A 7,798-nucleotide genomic window follows, 5' to 3' on the forward strand; every position below is an offset into this window, starting at 1 on the left:
GGTAATTATGAGAACTAATGATGTTTCAGTGTGATTTTTTTTTTCAATCAAAATCAATGCAAAAGAACCCATGATGAACATTTTATTTTTTATTAAAAATTTTTTTCAATGTTTGTTTATTTTTGAAACAGAGGGAGACACAGCAGGAGCAGGGGAGGGGCAGAGAGAGAGGGAGACACAGAATCTGAAGCAGGCTCCAGGCTCTGAGCTGTCGGCACAGAGCCCGACGCCAGGCTTGAACTCAGGAGCTGTGAAATCATGACCTGAGCCAAGTCTGACGCTCAACCGACTGCGCCACTGAGGCGCGCCCAAAATATGGACAGTTTAAATTAAGGCTGGACAGGTATTTGTGTGTCCTCCTTTTGCCTCGGCTTTGATATGCAGCACAGCGCTGCTCTGGACGTCTCCAGAAAAATCCAGGGAAAGGACAGAGGGGCGTCTTCTCCCCTCTGTTGCCCGCACTTCGCCAGAGCCACCCCTCTGCTGAGTGGCATCCACAGAACGTGGGGACAGGGGCGGCTGGCAGAACAGTGCTGCCACCTAGTGGAGCCTCTAGGTGTGAAAGGAGATGCCCAGCAGCCATCCAGGGGCAGCTTGTCCCGCACCTCACCTGGTAGACACTACCTGGGGCCTTGTTGGTGGGGGGGGGGGGGGGGTGGGGGGCTGAGGCGGGGCAGCAGGGCCTGTGTGCACAGGTGGGCCAGGAGATAGGGAAGCGTGGGGTAGTGTCGCTGGGACTCCGGTAGTTCCTGCAGGCTGGGTACGCCCACCCAGGGCAGAAAGTTCCCGTGACACAGTCAGCAGGGCCAGAACCAGTGGGGTAACCTCGAAGCAGTCACTTACCCTCCCTGTTTAGCTAAGGACATGGAACATGACCATGAAGGAACTGGAAGCAAAGTTCAGACCAGAACTCAGATTTGCTCACCGCTGGGTCGGTGTCTGGGGTGACTAAACTCTGCATGTGTGTATGTGCATGCATGCATGCATGCATGCATGAGTATGTGTACGTGCATATGTGCATGTGTGTGCATTTGCATACGCGCATACATGTGTGTGCATTGTGTGTGTGCGCATGTGAGCACACGTGCATACCTGTGTGCATGCACGTATGCACACATGCGTGTGTGTGCATGCGTGTGCATACATGTGCGTGTGTGCATACGTGTGTGTGTGTAAATTTGAAAACGCAGGGTGTTGGGGTAGGAACTGTAGTACAAAGGTAAGTGAAGCAGTAAGCCACAGATCCCACTTAGGATCCAGGGAATAAAAACATGTCCCCAGAAATGTGTACGAAGGATCAGGGGGTGACCATCGGTGGATGTGGGGGACGGAGAGAACTCCAGATGTGTTAGGATTTCAACAGATGGAGGTGACCGGGCGGGAGGAGGAAGGGCGGCCGTACCCGCAGGCGTGCGGAATGTCGGGTGGGTGTCAGTCTGGGACTTGTGTGCTCAGCTCGTAGGCAGAGGGGGCCCTTGATGATGTCTGGGCAGAGCAGTGACAGCTCAGAGCCGTGTTTCCAACAGGCTTGACTAAGGAGGACCATGCCATCTGAGCCAGTGTGAATGGACCGGGCTGTGACATTGGTCGCCTCGAACCCTAATCACTTTTTGGCCAAATGGCTTGTGACCCATGTGTAGCTGAGATCCCCACGTCTTCAAATCACTAAATGCTGAAGTCCAAAAAGTGGTTTCAGTCAACCCGTGGAAGGCAGGATGAGACTGTCAAATTTGCTTCTTCCTTTTGCTGTGGAGCAATGATTGATAGTCAAACCGTCTTTATCTCTGGAGCTCAGAGTGATTTAAAACACAGAACGATTAGTAGTTCCTTACAGAAATGGCTAGAGCCACAAAAAAAAAAAAAAAAAAAAAAAAAAAAAAAGCCTGTGTGTGTCTTCAGCCCCGAATTTCAAGCAGTGGATCAGAGGCAGTGGATTGCTCAGAGCTTCGAGGGAGAAAGGTGGGCGCTGAACCGTGTGCCCAGCAACAGGCCCCTCAGGCCTCAGAAGCGGCCCAGAGATCACAGCGTGGAATTTGAATCCCCGCCTGGGGGGCTGTCTGGGGTCCCTCATGGCTGACAGGACTGACTCCCGCTTGAGGGCAACCCAGCTGGTGTCACCACTCTGAGCTCTCCCCAAGGAGGCTCAGATGAAGGGGGAAGAGACAGGCGGCAGGAGACTCTCTATTTAAGGCTCCCTCTGAGCGCCAACAACCTGCTAAGGTCACAGCTGAGCTGCGCTTCCCACAGGAAATGGCCTTCTTGCACCCTGTCCCACGGAGCCTCTCAGAAGGTGACAACGTGACCCACGGGGCTGCGCCCTTTTGGCCGCGGGGAGATTATTTTTGGCTGCAGATTTTATCAGGTACCTTTACTTATTGATCACTCCTGACACTAAAGACCCTGTGAGGGTCCGGATTTACTGCAAGGACTGAAAGCAAGTCACTTACAAGGTAAAAAGTCGTGTCCTTTTAACTTTCGGACAAGTGGTCACCGTGTCTGAAGGGTCACTGTCTGTGCTGCGTCCCCAGGCGGTGGCAGGAACGAGCCTGGTAGAGGATGTTGGGAGAGTGCCTAACGCTGCATCTGGCAGCTGAGGTCAGGGTCTCCTGTAAGGCTGCCCTTGTCATTCCTTCATCAGCACGGCCAGGCCTTGGCCTGGCGGCGGCGGGGGGAGGGGGGGGTTGCTGGTAGGCAGAGGGGCACTGACTTCTCTCTGCCTCCTGACTGGACGGGCTGTGTGTGTGAGGAGAGCATGTACTCCACCCTCTGCAGCCCAGGGAGGGGCGCACATCCCAAACCCGCCCTCCTCCCAGAGACCTGCAGGCCTTTCCCTGGTGCAGGTGGAGATGTGACCTGCTCAGACGGCCATAAGCTGGTGGGCGCAACCGGGGACACAAAACAGGAGGAGATCTTAAGTTTCTAGCTTGAGGACACTTCTCAGAAAAGCTGGCTTTTGCCCCTGCAGTGGTACCGAGATGCCCTCAAAACGGGCGCTCACGGGGTATGCCTTGTTCTTCAGGCCTTCACACCCGTTGCCCATGGGACAGACCCCAGGCCCAAAATAGGTGCAGCTGCTACGGAGGCTCATCTCACCCAGAGCTGAGGCTGAGCCGTATTTGGAAACGTATGTCCCCCCACCCCCGTCCTTCCCCGCCCTCCCCACTCTGAGCTTTGAGGCCTCGAGACCTGGGTTCTCCCTCCCTGTCCTGCTCTAGCTTTCTTGGGGACCTCTTCTCCCATTCCCTGTGCCTGGGCCCCTAGTAAGCAGCGGGTAAATGACAGATGAATGAAGGAGCATCGAAAGAAACACAGACCTGAATCTTCTAGCAGCCAAGCTTGGGGGAGGCTCTGGCCCTGGGTGGGGCTCACGAGCTGCCAGCCTCCAGCCTTGACACCTCACCCCCACGGGCCTTCTCTCTGACACTTGATTCTCCCTTCAGGCTCCTGAGCTGGTGTGAATTGCAAACACCCATTGTTTCAGAAAGCTAAGAAAATCAAGTTGGGGGTTAGGATGGCTCACAGATTTGTAGAGGCCCCTGCTGGGGTATTATCGTGTCTTTGCTCCCTATCCTAGGAGGCAGTCAGTACAGAAAGAACAAAGAAAACCACAGGGTTTTCCCCAAGGGCACACAATCTCCACCACTGTACTTTTCTTGCCAGGAGTTCCGTTTGGCCTAAAGCACTGAGCCCCTGCTGTTCACAGAGCACCTCGATCACTGCTAAAGGGATTGACTTTCTTATGCTCTTAAAAAAGCGTGTCACCCTGTCACCTTCCTCCGTTTCCCATTACCTCTGTGTTTTGTTTTTCATCATTATTACTTGAGTGCTTGTGTTTCCCTTACTGTCCTGGAGGTCCGAGGTTCTGGCTTACTTTGGTTTTTTATGCTTGAGTCACTGGGTACCCCTGTGTTGATGATAACTGTCCCCCTTTTTTTTCCCTTCCAATCTAAGCTGCCCTTTCTCTCAGCAAGCTAGTGTCAGGTTTCTTGATGAAGGTGGTCTAAGAGTGTGTTATCACCTGCTCCCCTAAATCTCCTCAGGGCTCCTGAGCGAGGGTCATGTCTACTTTGATAAAATGCTGAGAAGGCCCACAAATGCCCGGGTGGTGGGGGCTCCCAGCTCCTCACTGCCATGGAAAGCCTGAAACATCTTAGCTAAAAATAATCAGTGCCTTAATGGCCTGCCTCCGGACGCATGAGAGCCTTGGGAATGTCTCGGCATTGCTCAGGGTAAACCAGATCACTGCTCAGCTCCAGCAGGCGGCCTCAGAACCTCTGAACCTCAGCTGTTTTTCACAGTGGGATTATTGGTAGGGGCAGAAATAGAGCTCCGTGTCCTGGTGGCTTCCTCACCCCACATTCCTAGGCACACTTTGCTTTATTAAAGCTCTCAGCTGTCACCATGATCCAAGCGTGGAGAAAGGAGAGACAGCCCTCAACAGCTGTTAGCGGGCTGCAGACCAGCCAGTTTGCCCCCATAAGGACATGTTACTCTTATTAGAAGCTGTGTCCCTCTTATGTCCTTAAGAAGGGGGCCATCTGCCAATCATAAATCAAGGTCTCGTCTGTTCCAAATACAGAAGTCGACCATCTTAGTCGGCAATCCCTTTATAGCTGATGAATTTTTTTTTTAATCGTGTGCTCCAGCATGTATTTCTTGTGTAATTAAAAATCATAAAAGGTAATAAAAAATAGAAATCTGCTAAGAGACTTGAGGCTCCATAAAGAATCCAGAAAGTCAGAGGTTTCTGGACAGTATAAGAATCACAGGGGGAGGAAATAAATAACTTCCATGCTCAAACCTCAGGGGAAAAAAAATAAAAGAGAAAAGGGAGGCTGTTTAGAAAAAGGAAAAGTAATTTGAAGTGGCCCTTAATTTGGAGGTAGTGGGGTTCTACCTAAAGAAGTTAGCCAGAAGCGGAGGGACCCTGCACCCTCTTTTGTCATCCTGTTCTGGGGCTCACGTGCAGCAGAACCAGTGGGTACTGCAAATGGGCGAAAGATCACCCACCGTTTCCTACCAAACGGTCATATGGCCCAAAGGAGGGAAGACTGTCTGAAGAAGGGGTGGGCTGAGTGGGTGGGCAAGAGAGGGTTGCGGTGGAATCCCTGGAGGAAATCAACACAGATAGTAGTTAGAAAAAAAATTCACACTCTGGGTTTTGTCAGCCCCGTCCTAACACACCTGTGCCCATGCCCCCATCTCCCCAGTGTTTCTCAAGTCGGTTTTGCCTGCTGCTCTTTGCGTTTTGGGGTCTAGAGAGATTCCCAGCTCTGCCATTTTGACCTTGAGCAAGTTATTCTATTTCAGTGTTCCACGGAAGACGTGAGGCAGTGTGTGCTGGGAGCCCACAGTAAGGGTTCAATAAATAGTGCCTGAGATCATCATCCTCCCCTCCGCTCCCAGGCAAGGCTTCCTCTCTCCTGCTGTGTGGCCTGCTGAGTCCCTATTTGGAAGGAGATCCTGGTTTCATTTCCCCTCTGCAATAACAAGGCCTGTATTTTCTGCAATCATGACATTATGACTTACGTTCCCTTGTTTTACGGAGCAAATGCACTGGCAAAGTTGTTCGTAACAGGAACTCTTAGGAAATTTGCTTTTCTGTTTTACCCTTCACAAAATTAAAGCCTACTAGAGATAGTCATGGATCGCTTCCAGAACCAACTGTTCATCACCTTCTCCTTTGTGGGAAATACGGTGCTTTGCTGATAAGAGGACATATCGGGTCCTACAGCCCCAGAGGTTTTGAAATTTGTGGCCCCAGTTCTGTGTAGAATGCATCAGGGCCTTGTCTATCAATTTGTGAAGTCTGAAGTTCTACAGAATAAGTTTACTTCAAAGATGGCCCTTCCTTCATTCCTTCCCTTCCTCCCTCCCTCTTTTCCTTCCCTCCTTCCTCCCTTCCTTCATTCCTTCCTTCTCTTTCCTTTCTTGTATTTTAGTATGTATTTTTTCAAAGACTATTTCAGAAAACATAATCATAACATCACATTATACCTTGAAAATGAACAAGAACCCCGTGGCACTATCAAATATCCAGTCAATATTCAAATTTCACCAACGGGGAGGCGTGTGTGTGTGTGTGTGTGTGTGTATGTCCCTCACAAGGCCGTGCTACACACTCGGTGGACAGGTCTGTTAAATATCTTTTAATCTATAGTTCTCCCTCCGTTTCTTTTATGTATTTTTCCTTGTAATTTATTGATTGAGAAAACTGGATTTTTTTTTTTCAGTTGAGTTCCCCACATCCCGGAGTTTATTGGGTCTCGGGTCCCTGTCGCCTATTGTGTGCTTCCATCAGGAGGTGCATAATGTAATGTCCGGTTGTCTGTGTTTTTGCGACACTGGTAGCCACAGTCCCATCAGGGGCTCATGATCCATATCACAATTGTGACGTTCCAGTTTTTGCGACTTCTGTATTTACCCGTTTGACAACGAGAGACTGTCTGCTCCCGGGGCACCCACCTCCCATGGAAGGCCACCTGTAAGCAGTCCTTATCACTTCTGAGCGGCTCTGAGCCACCGCCAGCCTTTTGGTCCAGCCTCGGGCCTGGGTCCCCATGGGACTTGTTCCCACTGTGACTTCCTCCCAGCAGCCGCCGCCCCAGAGAGCCATGTCACTCTGTAGTCTCAGTGTTCCCAGAAAGTATTGAAAGCAAGTCAAAGAGACACGGTCTTTGAGACAAAATTCTCTGAAACCACTGACACGTGAAGTCTGACATTGATACTGGCCTTCTTTCTAGTGACGGATCGAGGAGGTGCTAAACTCCATGCTGGGTGCTGAAGGGAACTCCCCGCTGGGCCTTTGATGCCCACGGAGTCTCTCCTCTTCTAGAATTGGACAGAGAAGGGAACTTGGCAACTCTTTCTGATAAGTTTCATTATGACAAGAAACAGATGATTCCGGGTTGGAAGGAGCTATTGCCAGCAGCAGCTCAGCCAGAGAGTTATAGTGACTTCCTGCCATTTTCCTCTCTCTTAAGGCAAAAGCAGGTTCACCCTGGGTAAAGGGTAAGATTTTCCGTTGTGAGGCTTTGAAATAGTGCAGACGGAGCCAGGGACTCAATGGTAGATTCAGACTGAGCTCTTGGACAGGCCCAACACCTGCTCCTTCATTTGTGTGTCCCTGATAGTTTGCACAGTGCTTTGCTAGACTCCAGGGGGCCTTCCTGGTAGGCTGTAGACAGGGGACTCTGCCCCTTGCCCTGTAACCCTATTCAACAAGAGACAGGATTTTCCCCGACCTGAACCTTTGTGTTTCCCTCATGTCATATTGAGGGGCAACTCTTTTAACAAACTCCCCCATTTTGCTCCCCCTGCCAAAGCAGTGCTTAATCTTGGAGTATCTTTTCCTTATGATCCAATCTCATATTTAAAAGCAGTCTTGGGGCACCTGGGTGGCTCAGTTGGTTAAGCGGCCGACTTCTGCTCAGGTCACGATGTCGCGATTTGTGGGTTCGAGCCCCATGTGGGGCTCTGTGCTGACAGCTCGGAGCCTGGAGCCTGCTTCCGATTCTGGGTCTCCCCGCCCCCTCTGCCTCTCCCCTGCTTGTGCTCTCTCTCTCTTTCTCTCTCTCCCTCAAAAATAAACATTAAAAAAATTTTTTTAATAGATAGATAAATAAATAAATTAATTAATTAATTAATTTTTTTAAAAAAAGCAATCTTCCTCTGTTCCCAAATACATACACCAGAGGAGTTTGTCAAGCCATCTGCCTACGAAGATTTCAACATTAGGCATAGAAATCCACAAGCAATGAACCATTTCCACACAGGGAAGAGAAAACAAACACAATGC

This window comes from Acinonyx jubatus, chromosome E1, assembly GCF_027475565.1.
Source record: "Acinonyx jubatus isolate Ajub_Pintada_27869175 chromosome E1, VMU_Ajub_asm_v1.0, whole genome shotgun sequence".
Classification (NCBI taxonomy): Eukaryota; Metazoa; Chordata; class Mammalia; order Carnivora; family Felidae; genus Acinonyx; species Acinonyx jubatus.